We start from the raw sequence: 20,192 nt of genomic DNA on the forward strand, positions 1-20,192 counted from the left end.
CGACAAGTCACAGCACTCAGAAGATGCTTCAGTTCTGGGATAAACTGGTTTTATTTTATGTTCTTTGAGTTCAGATAATTCAGAGATGCTTTTCCCACCTTTATGCTGATGTGATTCAGCTGTTCTGCCCACTCAAACCCTCTGAGGTCCACAATTTGCCCTTTTTCATTAATAGCAGCAGCAGTAGTTGAACAATTGTTACATTCAGCTAAACTCAGATAAAGCTTTAAGCATTTGTGGAGGCAGGTCCATCTTTGAGATAATACTGGGGGATTTAGGATCTTTGTTTCTGGAACATCACTTGCTTCTATGATTTCAGGGTCTATGGTGTTAACACATGAAGTGCAGATGATAATACAAGCTTTTGTCTCTTCATAATGAAACAACTCTATCAGTTCATTCACTTTCTCAATAAGACAGAACAGACCCATAATCAGATGATCCAGAACTCTGGACAAACAGATGAGCTCATATAACTCCTGGTTCTGGATGCATTCCCTGCAGACTTTATGATTCAAGTCCAAGTTTGTTTTCTCAGAATGGTGGGAAAGCCCTCTGGGATGATAGGTTGGAATTTAGGTTTATGCAATTCTGGATCTTATTGGGTTTGCGGTTTTGTGAATTTGTGATGTTTGTTTATGAAGTGCTTTGTATAAATACAGAGCACATGGCTGGGGGCGTTGAGGAAAGCACTGTGTTCCATGGTCACTGGGGTTTTGACTGGGGTCTTCTTCTGCCATCTTCGTGGTGGGTGTCTGGTTGTCCCAGCAGTGGACAGCATGGGTTTTGTACTTCGTGGGGGCTGCTTTTTGCTCAGCTCTTAAGATCCTCTTTGTATCTGATAGTTGAACATGGCATGTTTGTAATACATACATGCTACAGCTCATTCCTTACATACTGCACTCAAACAGACCTGAGAAATGACACAAAACCAGACAGAGAAAAATTTGTTGAAATCTGCTAACATGAAGTGACTTTGGTGATTTGGATTTTTTTTCTTTTAGTCTTCTCTGAGTTTTTTAGGAGGTGTCAAACTACAGGAAAGAAGTGACCCCAAAACTGCGTGACAGAGTTTTGACTCTCAAGGGAGAAAAATAAATGTGTGTGTTTCAACAAGTGTTCAGTTTGAGAAAGATCAGGGTAAACAGATTATAGATGGTAGAAGGTGGAATCAGGACTGATTCAGATGTCTGCTCTGTAATAAGGTCAAACTAGATGTATATCAAACAACATAAACCATGTTTGGAGTTCACAAAACACTTTCTAAAGGACAAAAACATAATCAGACAGACTACTAACAGTCATCATACAGGAGGCATAAAACAAGGATGTATGGATGAATAGGTAGGTAGGTAGGTAGGTAGATAGATAGATGAAGGAAGGAAGAAAAACCATAATCACAAACACATACATGGCATTAGGAAATGAATAAGCCTAATAAATACACTAATACTGCCAGCTCATTTGAAATGGGATGCAGCCCATTGTGTGCAGATGGGCCAAAACAGAATTGGAACACACCATGCATGTAGTGGCGTCCCTATCAACCACACAACAGTGTCCATAGTAATCCTGTTAGCAACAAACTCGTGAGACCGAAGAATTTCTGTGGATAAAAAATAAATAATATAAATGAAAAACTTTTTATTCTTGTTTTGATCATAGTCACGGTTTAAATGTTATATTTTTTCCTGAAAATCCACCATAATAGTGAAGATTTGAGGTCTTCTGTGGACAGCAGTCTTCCGGTATCAATGCTGCAGATCAGCAATATGGTCCATTTTTCATTTGGGTGACAGCTCTACCCTTCTTTAAGGTTGAATACAATAAAAACAAAACTGCAATAAGCGGAACATCACTATGGTAACTGAAACCCAACAGATGAACACAACATGATGTTAACACAAATAAAAGAAATCTGAATATGCATAAGAAACACAGTAAACAAACAATAAATAAATAAATAACCTAGCAATGCTCACAAAACGATGATCAATAAGATTTGGATCCGGCCAGGATGAGGGAGATGGAGCCTTAACTTGCAGTTAGTGATGGATCTTTATTGGGTGTACTGACACAGTAGGTGAGATAAGGGTGAATTATGTGGTTATAGTTGATAGAAAACATGATTTACTTTTGATTCCAAGTGAAAAGTGATGCTAAAATGGGTCAAAAGTGTTTTCAGACTTCAGTAGGGTCACCATCTGAGCCAGTTGCTTTGTAATAGGACTGGAGAGAATGTGTGAAATAATTGTGAAAGTTTGGTCCGGTGAAACTTGTGATGGGTCAGTGACATCTCCTGATTGCTATAAAATATGGGTATTGATCAGAGGCAGATGTATTTCTATAAAAACAACTTCTTCAACATTGTTCATTTTTACAAGTGAACATGTGGAATTTTTTCTGAGTCATTATTGACAGAACTTGTATTTAATTTGCTGTACTAAATGATCTTGTTTCAGTTCATATGTGACAAATTCTTTTTTTTTTTTTTTTTAATTCAGTATTTTATTGAGGTGAAATTGATATTTTCTTCACTTTTATCCAGAGTACTCCTGGTGAGTTCTGGTTCCAGGTTAGACTAAAGAGAATGTTGTTTAGCAGGCGAGAGCAATTTGAAAACATTAAGAAAAAAAACCTTACTGATTCAACAACACATGCCCAACGGAAAACTCAATAAAACACCATATTGAAGTTGCAGATATGAGATTGGGGAGCAAATCCCCCCTCTTGACTCTGCATTAACATCAGCTCATTATTCCAACTGATGCATCTGCTGCGGAGTTTCATCACAGTATCCAACATGATTTTATTTCAAATAAAAATGGAACCAGTTTCAAACCACACTCTGAGGCCTCAATCACGGATGGAGTGACACCAATTTCCTCTAATGTGTTTTTAGGTTTTAGACATGGGTGGATTTTTTTTGTATAATAATAAAAATATGATATGACTATTTCTGTTTGACTAGAAAGACTTAAGTCTTTATTTATTTAAATAGTGTTTGCCATTAAATGAGTGTTTGTATGTATGCAGGGCTTCCATCTGTAGCTACCTTGCCTCTGGAGACATGACGGAAGGAAAACTGAAGGAAGCAGCAGCCTTGCAAAGATTAAGCCTGCGAGAAGCTTCACGTTTTAGAGTTGTTGAGTGGGAGTGAAATGCCGTCCGGTGTCTGACCTGCATGAAACACACACTCAGTCATATCTCAATTTAGCAAAACACTGAGCAGAAACAGGTGATCATCAGCTGTTCAGACTGTCTCTTCCATCAGGAGTTGAGAGCACAAATGATTGGTAAGAACGAACCTGCAGGTCTGTGTCCATCCTGCCTGACCTCTATTTTACTGAAAACTGTAATCACCTGAAGATGACCTGTAGAGTGTCTGACACAGATGGAAAGGAACAAGAGAGAGAGAGACTATCTTGTATTTTTGTGAGCAGAATCTTAATGTTGTTTCCTGTTTCTGTCACAGCAGAAAGACATTCTGTCGAGTTTCCACAATGAAACAGTGACAATCTGCCTGTAAACATGGATTCCACAAGGTGCAGGAAACATTCCTCACAGATTTCACATCACACTGTTGCTGCGGATTTGTCAGCACATCCATGGAGGGAATATCCCATTCGGATACAGTACAGTGAACTCATCGGGATCTTGAAGAAAGCAGTTGGAGATGATTTGAGCTTTGTGACATGGTGCGTCATCCTGCTGGAGTTACCCATCAAAGATGCTACACAATGGTCATAAAGGGATTGATATTGTCAGCAACAATACTCAGGTACCCTGTGGTGGTCAAACCATTACACACCGCCAACAACCTGAATCAATAATACAAGTCAGCATAGATCCATTCATTCATGTTCTTCCCACCAAATTCTGAGCCTACCATCTGAATGTGGAGATGAAATGGAAACTCATCAAACCAGAGAACATTTTTCCATCTTTTATTGTCCAGTTTTGGTAAGTCCGTGTGAAATGTAGCTTCCTGTTTTCAGGCGAGTACCACAGGAGTGGTACTCACTGCTGTAGTCCATCTGCTTCAAGATTGGATGTGTTGTGTATTCAGAGATGCTATTCAGCATAGCTTAGTTGGAACCAGTGGTAATTTGACTTTTTGTTGCCTTTCTCAACTTAAACCTAAATTTGTAATTTAGCTTTAAATTCAGTATTTAATTTTTGTTATTCTCAGTATTTAAATTATTACCCTCAAGGCCACTTTGACTGTTAAGGACATTTAATTCAACTGTCAATCTAGTAAATTATCCCATATTGATCACCACCGCCAAAACACTGAAACCATTAGGGGAGTTCTAAAACCAGTAAAAAATGAAAAAAAAGGTGGCTTCGCACACAGGGAAACTGGTGAGAGGCATGAGAGTGATTATAAAACACCTGTAGCAGTGGCAGGCAAGTCAAGCCCTTGAGTTTACAAATTCAGCTTTCAATTAAGCCTTCTTTGTACGGTGCCTAATGTCATCTCAGGGCACTTTACAGACACATTATTTTGAGACAAATGTCGAGAATCTTCCTGCTGCAACACACCTGACACACATCAGGCTTAACAGGCTTGTGCAGAGCTTTGCTGTGTCTGAATGTCCACACTATTCTCCACATAGTGCTCATATAGTGCTCACGCCACTTTCCAAGGGGGTTCAAATGTCCCAAAAAAAAAAAGAAGGTAGTGCAATAAAAATTACTCACAATGCATGGTCACTAGACGGTCAATATAGAAAACAACGTATTGCAGGCAGGAGCTCAAAGTAGTGATACAAACGTCAAAGCAGGTTTAAAAAACAAACAGAAAAAAATATAGATTATTCTTTTTATATCCCTGTTTGTTAAACAAAGATCCAACAAAGTAAGAATAAAGTACAATATAAGACAGAAAAACATTTTCACATGGTCGCCATGGTGACAATTAGTAGTCGCATGATTTGTGACAAGGAGAAAACAGCCAACTTGGTGTCCGAGTCACCAACAGAATCAGACCACCATATAGTTTACTCAATCATATAGTACTTTGTAGTAGATGAGGGTTAAGGACTAGTGTGGACATGCGGACACAGCCCTTCACATCAAACTGCACAAATCTGCTAATTACGCACTGACTTGAGCCAGGTGTGTTGCAACCAGGAAAGTCTTACCACCACCCCTGACCTGTGGGGATGAGTACTTGCTAAGCAATCAGTTCAGGGAATTATTCACATCTTAACACCAACATCATAAAAGCCGTTGGTATGTGACTCAGTTCAGACAAAACTGAAATGACCATTTTTGCTCTGTCCCAAAAATGGACTGAACTCGCTCCCTGTTCAGACCATGGTTCTGTCTCACTGTCCCAAGACTCTCTCACCACCTTTGCTGACTCTACATAGCTGCCTGAATTAAATTCAGAGAAACCTCTGTGTCTGCAGCAGCTGTTGAATCTTACTCATTCAGGTTTTGTTTCTTCTGGATCACTGTGTTCCACTCTGGCATGTTGTCTCATTATATCAGTCTCAGTCCAGATCCGTAGCTTATTCCACTGCTGTGGAACAACAAATAATAACGACGGTCTGGCAGAGAAAGTGTGCTTTTTAAAAAAAAAAAAAAAAAACTCATCTATTTAGAAAAACACCTTCTCTCCAAACAACCAAACACATCTAACTCACACTGGCTGGACTTCTGGACTGGTGCTACCTGGACTTCTCAATGGGTGCTACCAGGACTTCTAGACTGGTGCTACCTGGACTTCTCAATGGGTGCTACCTGGACTTCTAGACCGGTGCTACCTGGACTTCTAGACCGGTGCTACCTGGACTTCTGAATGGGTGCTACCTGGACTTCTGGACTGGTACTACCTGGACTTCTGAAATGGTGCTACCTGGACTTCTGGACTGGTGCTACCTGGACTTCTGGACTGGTACTACCTGGACTTCTGAACTGGTGCTACCTTGACTTCTGAACTGGTGCTACCTGGACTTCTTAACTGATGCTACCTGGACCTCTGAACTGCTGCTACCTGGACTTCTGAACTGGTGCTACCTGGACTTCTGAACTGGTGCTACCTGGACTTCTGAACTGGTGCTACCTGGACCTCTGAACTGGTGCTACCTGGACCTCTGAACTGCTGCTACCTGGACTTCTGGACTGGTGCTACCTGGACTTCTGAACTGGTGCTACCTGGACTTCTGGACTGGTGCTACCTGGACTTCTGAACTGGGGCTACCTGGACTTCTTAACTGATGCTACCTGGACTTCTGGACTGGTGCTACCTGGACTTCTGAACTGGTGCTACCTGGACTTCTGGACTGGGGCTACCTGGACTTCTGAACTGGGGCTACCTGGACTTCTTAACTGATGCTACCTGGACTTCTGGACTGGTGCTACCTGGACTTCTGGACTGGTGCTACCTGGACTTCTGGACTGGTGCTACCTGGACTTCTGAACTGGGGCTACCTGGACTTCTTAACTGATGCTACCTGGACTTCTGGACTGGTGCTACCTGGACCTCTGAACTGCTGCTACCTGGACTTCTGGACTGGTGCTATCTGGACCTTTGGACAGATCTCTGAAATGGAATGAATACATCACATTGTAAATCCAGAAGCTTCAATCTGTTCTGAACTGAGGTGATTTGTTTCCTCTTGGCTGAATATTTGGTCGCACACATCTGTGTATAATCGCACAAATAACATTTCAGGACAGAGCAAAGCTATGAAATCCCAACACTGTCAACAATAACGTCATGGTTGGTAATGAAATCTGTATTCAGGCCCCAGTTTATCAGTCTGTGTTGTTTTCTCTGATCACTGACAGCTAATAAACACTTGGATCAGATTCCTCTTCAAACTCAACTCTGTTTGATGCTCATTTAAATAAGAAGTAAATGAGGCGACGTGAGAGAGACGTGGATATGAATATTGACTCGTACATTAGGGCGAAGCCGAGCCTGCAGCCAGACAACGTTTGTTTTCTCTTCGGTTTGTCTGTTTGCTTCATCTGCAGTTGAGGATCAGTCACCGGAGCAGGAAAACAGAAAACATGCCAACAGGAAGTCATTTACATAAAGAGAAATAGATTATATTCTGTGCAGCATTGAGGGGGCTCAGTTACAGGAGTTACAGCTGTGTTTTGCCTGAGTCACATGGACATACATTCTGTACGATGCTGATAGTCCAAATCAAGATTCGTGACTTTATAGACAAAAGAGCTAAACAAAAAGATTTCATGATGAAATAGCTGCTGACTCCATCTTTCCCATAGGCTCGGTGGCTTTTATGATAAAGTTATCAGAGCCTGACTACAAGATCCAGTACCCTCTCTTTGATGGTTAGGATCATGGTGTTGACAATGATGACTTGTCATCCTGACTCTCAGGATGTACCTTTTTGGTAAAAGATTGTTGAGTTTTGAAGTTTCCATTGGCCTAACATCTACTATAATAGATAGGAAAGTTGTTCTAAAGGTTTCCCCCATAAATTCACTTTTCTTTGGGTGTCCGGAGGTGAAAAAGCTTGAAAATTGATTTCAGTGGACCTAATGACCAACACGTTTGGATCTATGTTTTATTAACAACTGTTTTTTCCAGAGTAAAATTCTTTTATTTTTTTCCTTCAAACTGCATAAAGTTACAGAAAACAGACAGAACATCCAGATCTCAGAACATGAGAACATGAAGATTAAACAGAATCCCAAACAAAATCCCCATCATGGATTTATGTGAACCTTTACTTTGCAGCATCCAACAGATTATAAACTGCACGTGAAAATGACCATATTAAGTTGGTGAATAGTTTAAATTAGAATGAACATCCAACTAAACAGGGATGATTATTGTTATCTATGTTGACCAAGATCTGTCGTTCCACTTTAAAGCAGTAAGAAGAAATGTGATCTTTGTGGCTGTGTAATATGATAATGGCTATGTTGTGACGGTCAGTGCTTCATTTTCTCAGACATCTCATTGGTGCCCAATGATTAATTTTATGAATAATTTTATCATCATCATTCTTACAAATTTCTATTAACATGAGACAATAATTCTGACAAATAATGTCTCTATATACTGGAATGATTATTGACATGTACATTGTTCCACATGGAGGTAAAAGGAAATGTTGATCTGCCAACTCTGAGCAGAGCCAAGGACCCTTATACAAAACTTTTTATACAAGAATGAAAGGCTGAAACCAGACTTGATCAGTCATTTACAAAATAATAACCCCCAAACTAACAATAATAACAAGACAGGCCTCTGACTAAACAAACCCAACCCCAAAACTTGAAATACATACAAATCCACATTCATACACAGCATTGCTTTTCAGCACACCATCGTTCCTCCATACATCTCTCCAAACTGGTCTGTAATGTGAATGATCAAATCTTTGAAAGCACAAGTTAGATGAAAAGTTTAATATAATCATTTTGTAATGTTAGAACAACTATATTGTGAAAGTCAGCTCCATCTATCTGTCTGTTCCTCCGTCCATCTATCTATTGCTGCTTGGGTGTGTGGCGTTTACTGCAGCCTCACAGCAAGAAGGTCTCTGGTTCGAGCTCTGGCTGGGGAGGGGTTCCAACAGTGGCCATTCTGTGCAATTTGCATGTGGGCCTTGGCTAAACCAGAAAACACTGTTTAACTTTAAAAATGTACACACAAGGATAAATAAAATCAGTGCTTAACTGTTACTACAAACCTAACAATAAAGCTTTTATTTATCAACTTGTAAGCTAATAATTAAAAAAAAGAAAAGAAAAAGAGTTTAACTCCTTTACAGTCATGATAAGAAAGTTGGTAGCTGTGTTTCATAACATTTTTTTGCAAACTAAAAGCGATATTTGTAAATTTTAACAAAAAAACCATTGCGATTTTTGGGTGTTTAAATTGAACAATGTTTAGCGCATAAACCCAAAGTCTCAAAATATCATTATTCTCGTGAGATTTTACGAAAATTGCAGTTGACGCAAAGTAGCTATGGTGTTTTCTACTTGCTGCGGAGAATATGTTCCAACTTTTCAACGCTTTTATCCCTCATCTTTTTTTTAAACTCTGAAACTCACTGTTGTTTGTTCAACAACATGCCATCTTTACCGGAAATGAACTAGTCATGACCACGCACGTCACGTCCGGGGACGCGTAAATGCAAAAAAGTTATAAAGAGTTAAAGTATATATTTTTTAACCACTTCAAACTTCCTGTTTGATGGTGAAATGAACCAGATCAACAAGGTTCATTGTGAACTCTGTGTTCTTCATCCTGAACACATCAGAGCTGCTGTTTCATCACCGAGACCTTCACAGGTACAATCTTCACTTCACCACCAGTGCGTATGAATGGAAACATCCTCTCAGTGAAAGTGTGTGTGAAGGTGTGTATGTGTGTGTTAGTATCAGGATCAGAGAACAACAGCTTTCCTTTATCCCAGTCCAGGTTCACTCGGATCCTCTGTAACCTCTTTTCAACACGGAGATTGACATAACGTGGAGACCATGCACCATATGAACCATCACGGAAACCTATTCTCCATAATCCAGATACGACGTTCTTCACCACTGACTATCTCCAAACTCTACATCCCAGCAGTGAGTTCCTGAGTTAAATCCCTCAGAACTCAGGACAGTATAAAAAGCAGTCCTCTCTGGATTACCAGGAAGGTTCTGTTTCTCTCCTACTTTCACACTGGTCAGATCTTCAGACAGGATGAGTTTTGTACCAGCAGTGTTTGGGTCCAGAATGATGGGGGTGTAGCAGACCAGGTCCTTCATGTTGTTCCAGATGTTGAAGGCCAGGTTGCCCAGATGTTTGGCCTGGTCTATCAGAGCTCCAGAGTGCAGCTGTGGATCAACCAGCAGGGGGCAGCGCTGGACTCTTTCCACTGCAGCCTTGTAGTTGTTCAGGAATGAGACGTCTGCAGCTCTCAGCTCCTCCTCTGTGGTTCTGACTGTGTCTGAAAGAGCTGCTATGTCTCTGCTCAGAGCCTCCATCTTCTCCTTCATCATCCCACTCTTCTGCTCCTCTTCCTCCCTCAGTGCAGCCAGCCTGGCCTCCTCTTCCTCTGCTAGAAACTGATGAAGCTTCTTAAACTGCTCCTTAATCTGCCTCTCTGTGTGTCGGGCCTGGACCTTAATGTGTTCTGCTGTTTGATCAAACTCCTTCTGAACTTTCTTCTGGATCTTCAGTTTCTTCTTTAATGGTTCCAGAGTTTCCTGAAGTTCCCTCCTGTGCTGTGGTGCAACTTCATCGATGGGTCTGATTCTGTGGTTGGTGTGTTTTTCTGAATCTCTGCAGATGAGACACACTGGCTGCTGGTGGTCCAGACAGAAGAGTTTGAGTTTCTCAGAGTGCAGATGGCAGAAACCTTCTGAAGCTTTCTGATCTCTCTCCTGTAAGAAGGACTCACACACATCCCTCAACGCAAGATTTAAAGGTGGTTCCAATGAAGATCTTCTCTTACAAACTGGACATTCACGTGTGGGTTTCTGTGTCCACCAGTTCTTCAGACAGTCTCTACAGAAGCTGTGGCTGCATGGCAGATGGACAGGATCTCTGAAGATGTCCTTACAGACCGGACAGCAGAGATCCTCCTCTGATCTGGAAGCCATTTAGTCTGAAAACACATCAGACAGAAACTCCAGTCAGTAATGGCTGCCCTCCCTCCTCTGCTTACTCCATGAAACTGACTCTGAGAGGGGTTTTTGCTCAGACTCACCTTCAGTATGTGGACTGGGAGCAGCTTGAAGTTTCCCACTCTTCTATCCTGAAGTCAGATTCACTCAGACGAAGCTAAATGTGAATCTAATTGTCTGTTTGTCTCGCTGTCGATAACAAGAATGCCTGACAGTTTCCTGCTTCGTCTCAGGTAACTCATTTGGGGTGGGGTTGGGGGCATAAAAACCTGTTAGACCAGTTATCCCTGTGTCTGAGGTATGTTCAGTTCTTGCCTTCAGAATCTAACCAATGACTAACTCCAATGAACACCCTCACACTGAACTCCCTTGGTATTTTGTCACTCTGTTCTGGTAAACCTTCAGTCATCAGACCCCTCTCTGATGAAACAGTTCCCATTATGGATTCAAGACTTAGAAACCTTCTCTTCTTAACTATCTATACTTTCCATGTATAAATTCACTACTAGTCAGAAGTTTAGACAAATGTTCCTGTTGGATTTAATGGGAAAGTGTGTCCCTCCTTGTTCTTAAGGAAGGCTTTTCTACAAACTGTCTCCTCATTCAGCTCGGGGTGAAGGAATTATCCAAACAGAATATTCAAATCAATCTGTTGCTTTCCTTATCTTGGTAATCATTTTTATTAGTTGGACATGTTCACTTCAAAGGGAAAACATGTTTTTATGGGTTTGTTTTATTTTGTTAAACTCTCTCTGGCAGACAGTGGAGAGTGAAAAGTCAAAAGTTTGGACACACTTTCCCATTTAACTTAATGGAAAAGTGTGACCAGTGGCTGTCCTTGTGACTGGTAGTATATGTGACAAAATCTCCAGTAAACATTCAATGGACTCGACCTGTACAAAGAGAATGTACCAAATCAGTCCAGAATTGTGTGGCATTCTGAGGGAATGACGCTGGACAGTGAGAGTTGGAAAAGGTCGACTTGTCTCTGGTGGGAAAAGGTAGCCTAAACAAACTTGTGTTGGTAACTGTAACTTGTAAGTTAAAGGCAAGAAGTGTCGTTTGCCGCTGTGTTGAAGTGCAGGCTTGGCAGTCTTGGGTGTTTTAATCAGTGTTGGATAAGGATAAGGATGGTTTTGTGCCTCTCCTGAATTTGATGCGTGTATTAATCATTTGTGTTGATCATAGCACAATACAGTAACAAAAACAATCATACATGCCCTTGCTCACTCGCTGCAAGATAATACCATGGAAGCTACAAGAGTTTGTGTACTGAAAGCGATCATTGTTTACCTCCCTGAAACCCTCGAAAGGGAGTACATTGTACACTTTGTGGCCTCTGTTTTACTCTGGTTGTGATGTTTAAATTTTTTAAAAACATTTGTAAACAAATAAGTGTGACCAAATCAAATTTTATTAAAATAAAGGAGCATGTCACCAAGTGCAACTTGTGTGTTTGTTTTGTATAGTTCTTGGCCCATAGTGGATGTGTCTGGCCTAAAGGATAAGCCATGTCAGGCTTTGGTTATATACACAATGCTTGTTTGTTGATTCTAATATTGTCATAATTCTGTCAGCACAAACTGACAACGGCCATGTTTGCATGGTTAAAGTTTTTTCTTTATTTACATATAAAGATGGGCGACTTCTGTGCAATTGGGTTTTCTTTTTCATCGTAAGCAGATATGGTGGAAAGTGATTTGTTCAAGAATCTCAATGAGAAGATTTCAAACCCGTTTTTTTTTTTTTTTTTTTTTTTAACCTGTCCTGTCCAGCAACTCCGCATAGAGAACAACAGATAAGCGCTTTGTGGGCGTGCACGTGTGAGTGTTCAAACTGCAATCGTGCAATCAAATATCAGGTGAGTGCTTGTAAGGGGAATGCGACCACGGCCCCAGGCGGGCCACACAAAGAGTCAGTACCCCACAGGTCCCAGGACCACCCCGCGGGCCCTGCCCGCCCAGATCAAAAACCCCACAGGCCGATGCCACCATGACACCAGGGGCGGAAACTCCAAGGACAAGGACATGTCCGTAGCCCTCCCTACCTCCCAATCCCTCCCACCCCCTGACCCTCCCCCTGCAAGCCAGGTTTAGACTCACTTCTGGTTTGAACTCCGATTCCCATCCTTCATTGTTTTTTTTGTTATTTTTTGGCGTCCAATATCAACAAGAGATTACATGATGTCACCACAAAATTTTGCCGGCATTACCGGCAGGATCTTGCGGTCAGAATAAGAGATGTGAGAGTTTTCATGGACTAGGTTGGGTATTGTCTGCCGTACTTGCAGCAGGTAGGTTTTGAGCCCCTTTAACATTGAACACTTTATGTGTAAACTTAACATCAAAAAGAACACGATCATTTCAACTGACCAGCATGCCTTCTCCAGAGTGTCCAGCTGGGTTTTGTGCTGTGTTATTGTATGTTAGCTTGGCATCAACATCCTAATGTTAACCTCCGTTCCTGTTGGTTTGTGGTTGGTGCTGGCGCTAAACACAGTAAACATGAACTTTCATACATTTAAATGGGAAAGCCCCATTAAATAAATTGTACAATTTGTATCATTTTTATTTCTACTGAAAACTGAGTAGTCTGATTAGGAAGCAATGTACTGTTTGGTTTAATAATTCATTGATTTTTTTTTTTTTTTTTTTTTTGGATTTAGTTTGCTGAATTTGTTTATCTATTTCCAGCTTACTGTTTTCAGTTGGGTTTACTCTTTTGGAGGATTTACATTGTTCATTTTAATGTAACTGTATGCTGTTACTGTATGGTTGGCCCTGCCTTATACAGGCAAGGATTTCATCACACACTGAAGCCTAGCAATTCCTGCACTCCTCCACCTGCACAGTAGGAGACTCTGTAGCCAGCTACACACACTTTCACCTGCAATCCATAATCTTCCTGTCTAGACCAGTAAGTATTGCTTGTGGCTAAAAAGATACTATGAACTATAAAACCACAATTCAAGTATGGATAAACTATCCTTTTCCTTTTGTTTTCTTTTTTCCCCTTTTCGTGTCTTTCTTTTGTGGGTTGTGCACAACCTGGATTTGTAAACTCTGTAAATATAAACTTTAACACTGTGCAGAAAAAAAAAAATACACTCTTTACCTTTGCAATTACTGTCTTCCATGTGTTGACTGAAGCAAACCATTTCACTCCTTGAGATGAACAGTATAGAAGTTCTCCACTGCTGGTCCTGTATATTCGCAAACTACAAGATTGCACTGAAGTTTTAAGAAAAGTCCTACGTGTGTGCCACTGATGTTGCACACCATCACCCTAGACAATAAGAAATTAATCTCTTTTTAAACAAAGGATGAGTCTTAACGTTTATCTAAAGACCCAGAGAAAGCTGGAGGAAGAGGATCCAAAGTCATGTGTGTCTTATCTTAGCCAAGCTATTTGGATGCTCCCAGTCTAGGTGTGTGTGAACAACTACTTCATCAAGCAGAAACAGCACAGAAGTCCATGGTGCAGATGTCAAGTATTTTATTCCCCTCACACAAATCATTTGCATGTAGAATCTGACCTCATACTGTTCTAAATATCATTTCCATCACACAACACGCACAAACCAAGCAAAAGCAGATCTGGTCACATTTAGAAACGCTGCATCTTTGTTGTTTAAAGAATTTAATTTGATTCATTGTTTGCCTTAATACTTGATGCTGTAACATCTCATTTTCCAGTTTTGGGTTCAACAAATCTGTCTTTCTATGAAGATCTGAATCAGTCAGTTTTTAACTTTTTTTTTATATTTCCTGTGTGATGACTGCGAGAGCAGTATATTTATTTCCACCTGACCTCCAAACAGCCCATCTGGTTATGTTTGTGTCCTTTAGAAAGTGTTTTGTCAACACCAAAAATGGTTTATGTTGTTTGATCACATTTGGTTTGACCTTGTTACAGAACAGACATCTGGATTAGTACTGATTCCTCCTTTTACTTTCTGCAATCTGTTTACTTTGATTTTTCTCAACCTGAACAGGAATTCCTTGTTGGACAATTTTCATGCACACACACACACACACACACACACACACGCACGCACACACACACACACACACACCCTTCTTTTTCCTAGTTGTAGAGTCACTTCATTCCTTTAGTTTCACACAAGTGATTGTATAAAGTGAACAATTTATATTTTGACGGTACACTGGCTTTATTAGTTCTGTTCAACTGCTTGTTAAGATAAATATCTAATCAGCCAATGACATGGCAGCAACTCACTGTTAATCATGCTGACATGGCCATGAAGTTCAAAATAATAATTAGAAAGAGAAAGAGGATGTAAGGGACTGTGAAAATAACATGGTTGTTGTCATTCATTCATTTTCCAAACTGCTTATTCCAATTCAGGGTCGCGGGGAAGCTGGAGTCTATCCCAGCTGGCTGTGGGCAACAGGCAGGGTACACCCTGGACAGCTCGCCAGTCCATTGCAGGGCCACACACAGAGAGATGAACAACCACTCACGCTCACTCCTAGGGGCAATTTAGAGTGACCAAGTGACCAATGCAACCTATCATGCATGTATTTGGATGGTGGGAGGAAGCCGGAGTACCCGGAGAGAACCCACGCATACACGGGGAGAACATGCAAACTCCACACAGAAAGGCCACTGACCAAACCAGCCAAGGATTGAACCAGTGACCTTCTTGCTGTGAGGCCACAGTGCTAACCACTGCGCCACCATGCAGCCACATGCTTGTTGTATCGTTAATATTTCAGAAACTACACTGCAAAAACTGGAATATAAGGTAAGATTAAAAATCCTAAATTGAGTACACATACGCTTATTTTCTTTTAAAGGTAAGATAATTCTTAGTTTTTATGCCAGAGAATTCCTCTCGTTTTAAAAGTATTTTTACTTGTTTTGGGAAGTCTTGACAAGCCAAATTTTCTTGTTCTGTTTGCAGATAACTTATCTTATTTTAAGCAACATTTACCTCATTTTTAAATATTTTTTTTTCCTGTTTTTTAAGGCGGAGTTGTTGCAGTGTACTGATTCTATTATGTAAGGACTGCAACTCCGTACAGCAGCACCATGTAGCTGAAAACAAATCTGCACCATGATTGTAGTTTTTCAGGTTTTCAGACCAGCTCTTGAGCTAAGGTTGTGGAAACATATATTTGATTCATTAATCAAATACCTAATAATAAAGCCAAACTAGTTTTTACCCTGCTTACATATGGTATATTTTGATAAAATTTAAATATGGTGGTTTAGTTGACATAACGTTTTATTAAATAAAGTGGTTGTAGCTTGGCCGACTGTCATTTGCCAGTGTAAGTAGGGTAGTAATATGACATTTGGCATTTTTTCAAAAATATTTTAAAGTTAAACTAATATTTATTCAGTAATGAAATTATATTCTACCTAAACCATCTGTTAATTACAGCTTTTGTGTGAGATCTATGATTGACACCTAGAGAAGCCAATAGAAAGAGGAGATAAAAAGGAGCCTTAATCAGGGATAAGTCTGTGTAAAATGCATGTGTGTCACTGATTATGACTGTAAAGCTTGTAAAACTTTTTTTTTTATTTTTTTTTTTTATTGGGGAATGAGTAATGACATCTGATTAATATTCCTCCTGGAATTCTGGTGAGGTGGTCCTGCAGGTCCAATTTTCTGGCTGGCTTGAGAACGCTTTGGCATTCCTCCTAACTGTGAGAAATGCCAGATGAGCTTGAAGAAGTGTCCAAACAAGCTAGAAGGAAGAAGTAACTTGGGAGAGGGAAAGTCTGCTCTTCCCCCCCGTGAGCCAACCCACAGTAAGTGGAAGAAAACTGATGGGCAGATGGATATAAACATACACATAACATGGCATTATTATAGAGCAAAACTTTCATAGTTCACCAAGAAACTATACATTTTTCTCATAAACTTCATCAAGTGAATGCAGTTTTTGCAGCTTCCAAGAACTCTGTTAGCCACTAAGAGTGTGAGGTTGGGTCCTCGAGTTCGCAGTCTTTTGACCAGCAAGGAAGTTTTCATTAAAAATACACTGAAATCCAAAGATTTGTTTTGGCACATTTATTGTACACTGTGCACAGAGCTATGAAAGCTCTGCAAGGATGGAAAAGTGCATTAATAAAAACCAGGGAAGTAAACAATGAAAATTGATGAATGAATAAGAGTGTCAGTCAGCAAAAGTTATGGCTACCCAACCCTGACACTCCTATCTGGGTAACAGTTAATTGCATACCTTTACACCCTTTCGTACATGCACACGCCCAGTCCAACTGCCTCTGCAACACACACCCACACAAGTGCACCATCAACCTCATCTCCATTTGTACATCGCCAACACATATTATTCATAGTTTTCTGTCATTGTCAGATGTTTTCAAATTGTACAGGATGAAAAAATGCACAGGCGCACTGATCTCCCGTGTTGCTTGAAATTCATAGCAAATCCTACAAAAAATTGTGCATAACTTTTTGTATAATTTATTACTATTAGGTAAGAGAATACGTTGGCCTACCTGATGAATGTAGAGTTAAGGCAGTTCTGAAGAAGAAAGCTGGGTCCAACTCAGTAAGAGCAAGGTGGGTTTGGTCTGATGAAGTGGAAATTGACCATTAATTAAAATGATACTTTTAAAGTAAATGAAGTTAAAATAAATATTGTATGATTAGAGCTGACAAAGTAGACCGAAAGGTAAGTTTTTAATTTACACATTTTATAATTGTCTTCAACATTATTCCGTTCCAGACTATGAGCAATGACTAACTACACAAAAGGAGTCGGGATTGTTGTCAAGCTTGTTTCCTGAGGACTAATTTAACTTAGAGGATTAATATTTCCATGTCTTTGTCCTGCCTGCATCAACTGTGTCTGCCTGCTGATCAATCACCCTCCTCTTCATGCTCCATTTATCACATCCAATTTATTTTATCCGACTTTCTGCTTCGCTGAGCTGCTGTTTTACCTCCTCTGCTCCTCTACTTGTTTTTCCTTTATCAAGGTTCGTCTAGCAGTTATGGATCCCTTAGAGGCTCCTCATCACAGTTTTTTTTTTTTTCTCTTTTAGAAACTAACATTTTAAATTTTACATTTTTGTTCATTTGTTCACTTGAACATAACAACATGTGCAAACTGGCCCACGCAGAAGTGCCTTGTGATGAGCTTAAAACCAGGTGTAAAACAGTAGATATTTACCTGTTGCCATGGATACAGTTTGAATGTTGTGCCTTTATATGCAACAGTCGTTTGATGTTTTTGGTTTGTTTAATCGAAAAGGTTGCCACCACTACAGCTCACATAACATCTCCTGGCACTGACCTTCTGCTTGTGGCTCCTTGCTTTCTGTGTTGAATCAGTTTGAGCCAGAGACTGTCTTTTAGGAGATGTCCTCAGAATCCTCTAATATCCTGTTCCTCTTTATTTTAAACATTTTTCCAAGTATTGTGCAATGTATTCTTGGTATTATTAGACATAGTCTGTAGTCTCTGCTCAACTTAAACATGCAGTAGCTCAGCCTTTCCTGAAGCGACCTTGTCTTGGCTTCTCTGTGTTGGCTAATTAAAGGCCCATTTCTAAGCTGCCCTTTCTTTCCAATATATAAGAATTGTCAGTTACATGACACCCATTGTGCCAATGATGAAAATTGCACAAGGGACTTTTTCCAGTCAGGTTTTAAGGTTCTCCAAAGCACAGAATCAGCTCCATTAAAGGTTGTTAATGATATCTTCTTGGCATGTAATTCTGGTGACTGTTGTATTGGTTTTGCTGGAACTATCTCCTGGTTTGGACACAGTAAACCATAAAGTTTTGATAAAACACTACAACTGACTCAACGACATTTGTAAAAGTGCAATTAAAGTAGTTTAACCCTCATCTGGCTTCAGTTATTTCTGTCTCGGCATTTCAGGATTAGAATATTTCTGTCCTCTGGAGTCCCACAGGGGTCAAGTCTATTCACACTAATTTTTTCCATTATGTCCTCTGGGTTCTAACTTTAGAAAGCATGGGATATCATTCAACTGCTATTCAGATTGTACAAGTGATATTGTGTAGAACCCTACACATTTTATACAATGTAGTGTTTTGATGCCATTATATAATTTTGTTATTTATGTAACAATGACAATAAAGCAGTCGTTCTCTCTTGTTGCCTTTCTGAAGTTCCTAATTCCTGTTCACCTTCTCGATCCATTAAGTTGATTAACCACCTGGTCTTGCAGGTATTGAGATCCAGAAGGAAGCTCAGCTCATGGTATGGTATGGCAGGGAGAGCAAACAAGTGATATCTATACATACAGTGATATTTCATACAGGTAGATATTACAGACAGATATTTCCCTTTTAAACATGTTGAAGGAAAGAGAAAAGAAATTCTGTCTCAAGAAATGAGGAATCATAATTGGAGATAAAATCGGTGGCTGTTTAAATGTGCTTCCTTCAGCACAATTATTTCTGGCCTCTATGGTTACATTCACTGTTATTGGACATTGGTGTTTTTCCTTGTGTTTTACACCAAAACTAGAAATGTCTTGACATTAACAGTCTAATGTCTCAATGTATTTTTTGTGTTCATTGTATCCAGTCAGATAAGATAGGAATAAATCTTCTTTTCTAACTGTGACCAGTGGCTTTTAAGGGAGAAGAGAAAATCTACTAAGGCCCATATCTAAATTACCCTTCTTTTCAAAAGTTGTGGAGAAGGTGGTGGCTGAGCAGCTGACCACTTTTCTATACACCAATGACATGTTGGACAAATTTCAATCTGGCTTTCGTAAGATGCACTCTACTGAGACTGCCCTACTTAAAGTGTCCAGTGACATCCGAATGGCTGCAGACTCTGGTGAATATTCTATTTTGATTCTTTTAGATTTGTCTGCAGCATTCGATACTGTAGATCACATCTTGTTGCTTCAGAGACGGAACAAAGAGTTTGGCATCTCTGGAACTGTCCTTAAGTGGCTGTCCTCCTATTTGACTGATAGGACATTCTCTGTGTGTTTGAATAACTTTATGTCTGAAGCTACTCCTTTGCTGTATGGTGTTCCTCAGGGGTCGGTTTTAGGCCCAATTTTGTTTCTGTTGTACATCACCCCTCTGAAGAAAATCATCAGCCTTTTTAAAAATGTGTCCTATCATCTTTATGCTGATGATATCCAATTGTACTTTTCATTCAAGGAATCAGAGTTGCATACACTTTCAGAGTTAATGGATTGTCTGTCAAGTGTAAAGATGTGGCTGACGGAAAATTGTCTTCAGCTAAATCCTCAAAAGACTGAAACTTTAATCATTGCCCCAGAGCAGAAAATTCCTTTAATTGCTGGCCATCTTGGTTCTCTTGCTTCATCAGTTCAGCCAAGCATAAGAAATCTTGGAGTTTGGTTTGATCAATCATTGTCCCTTGACAGCCATTCCAGACTCTTGGTAAAAAACTGTTTTTATCATTTGAGAAACATCGCAAAGCTGAGGCCAATTTTATCAAGGTCTGATGTTGAATTGGTGATTCATGCTTTTATTTAGTCACGCTTGGACTATTGTAATTCCCTTTTTACTTGTTTTAACAAATCTGCTTTAAATCGTCTTCAGTTGGTTCTAAATGCT

General features: G+C 39.9%; 1 pseudogene across 1 annotated transcript; it reads right to left on the reverse strand.

The window, feature by feature from the left end:
- Positions 1–9,253: 9,253 nt before the first annotated feature.
- Positions 9,254–10,590, reverse strand: LOC306757007 (nuclear factor 7, brain-like; annotated as a pseudogene). The gene has a single exon. The product of its transcript is annotated as a nuclear factor 7, brain-like (transcript).
- Between the last annotated feature and the right edge of the window lie 9,602 nt (positions 10,591–20,192).

The sequence above is a fragment of the Telmatherina bonti genome (genome assembly GCF_933228915.1).
Source record: "Telmatherina bonti genome assembly, chromosome: 6".
NCBI classification, from domain to species: domain Eukaryota; kingdom Metazoa; phylum Chordata; class Actinopteri; order Atheriniformes; family Telmatherinidae; genus Telmatherina; species Telmatherina bonti.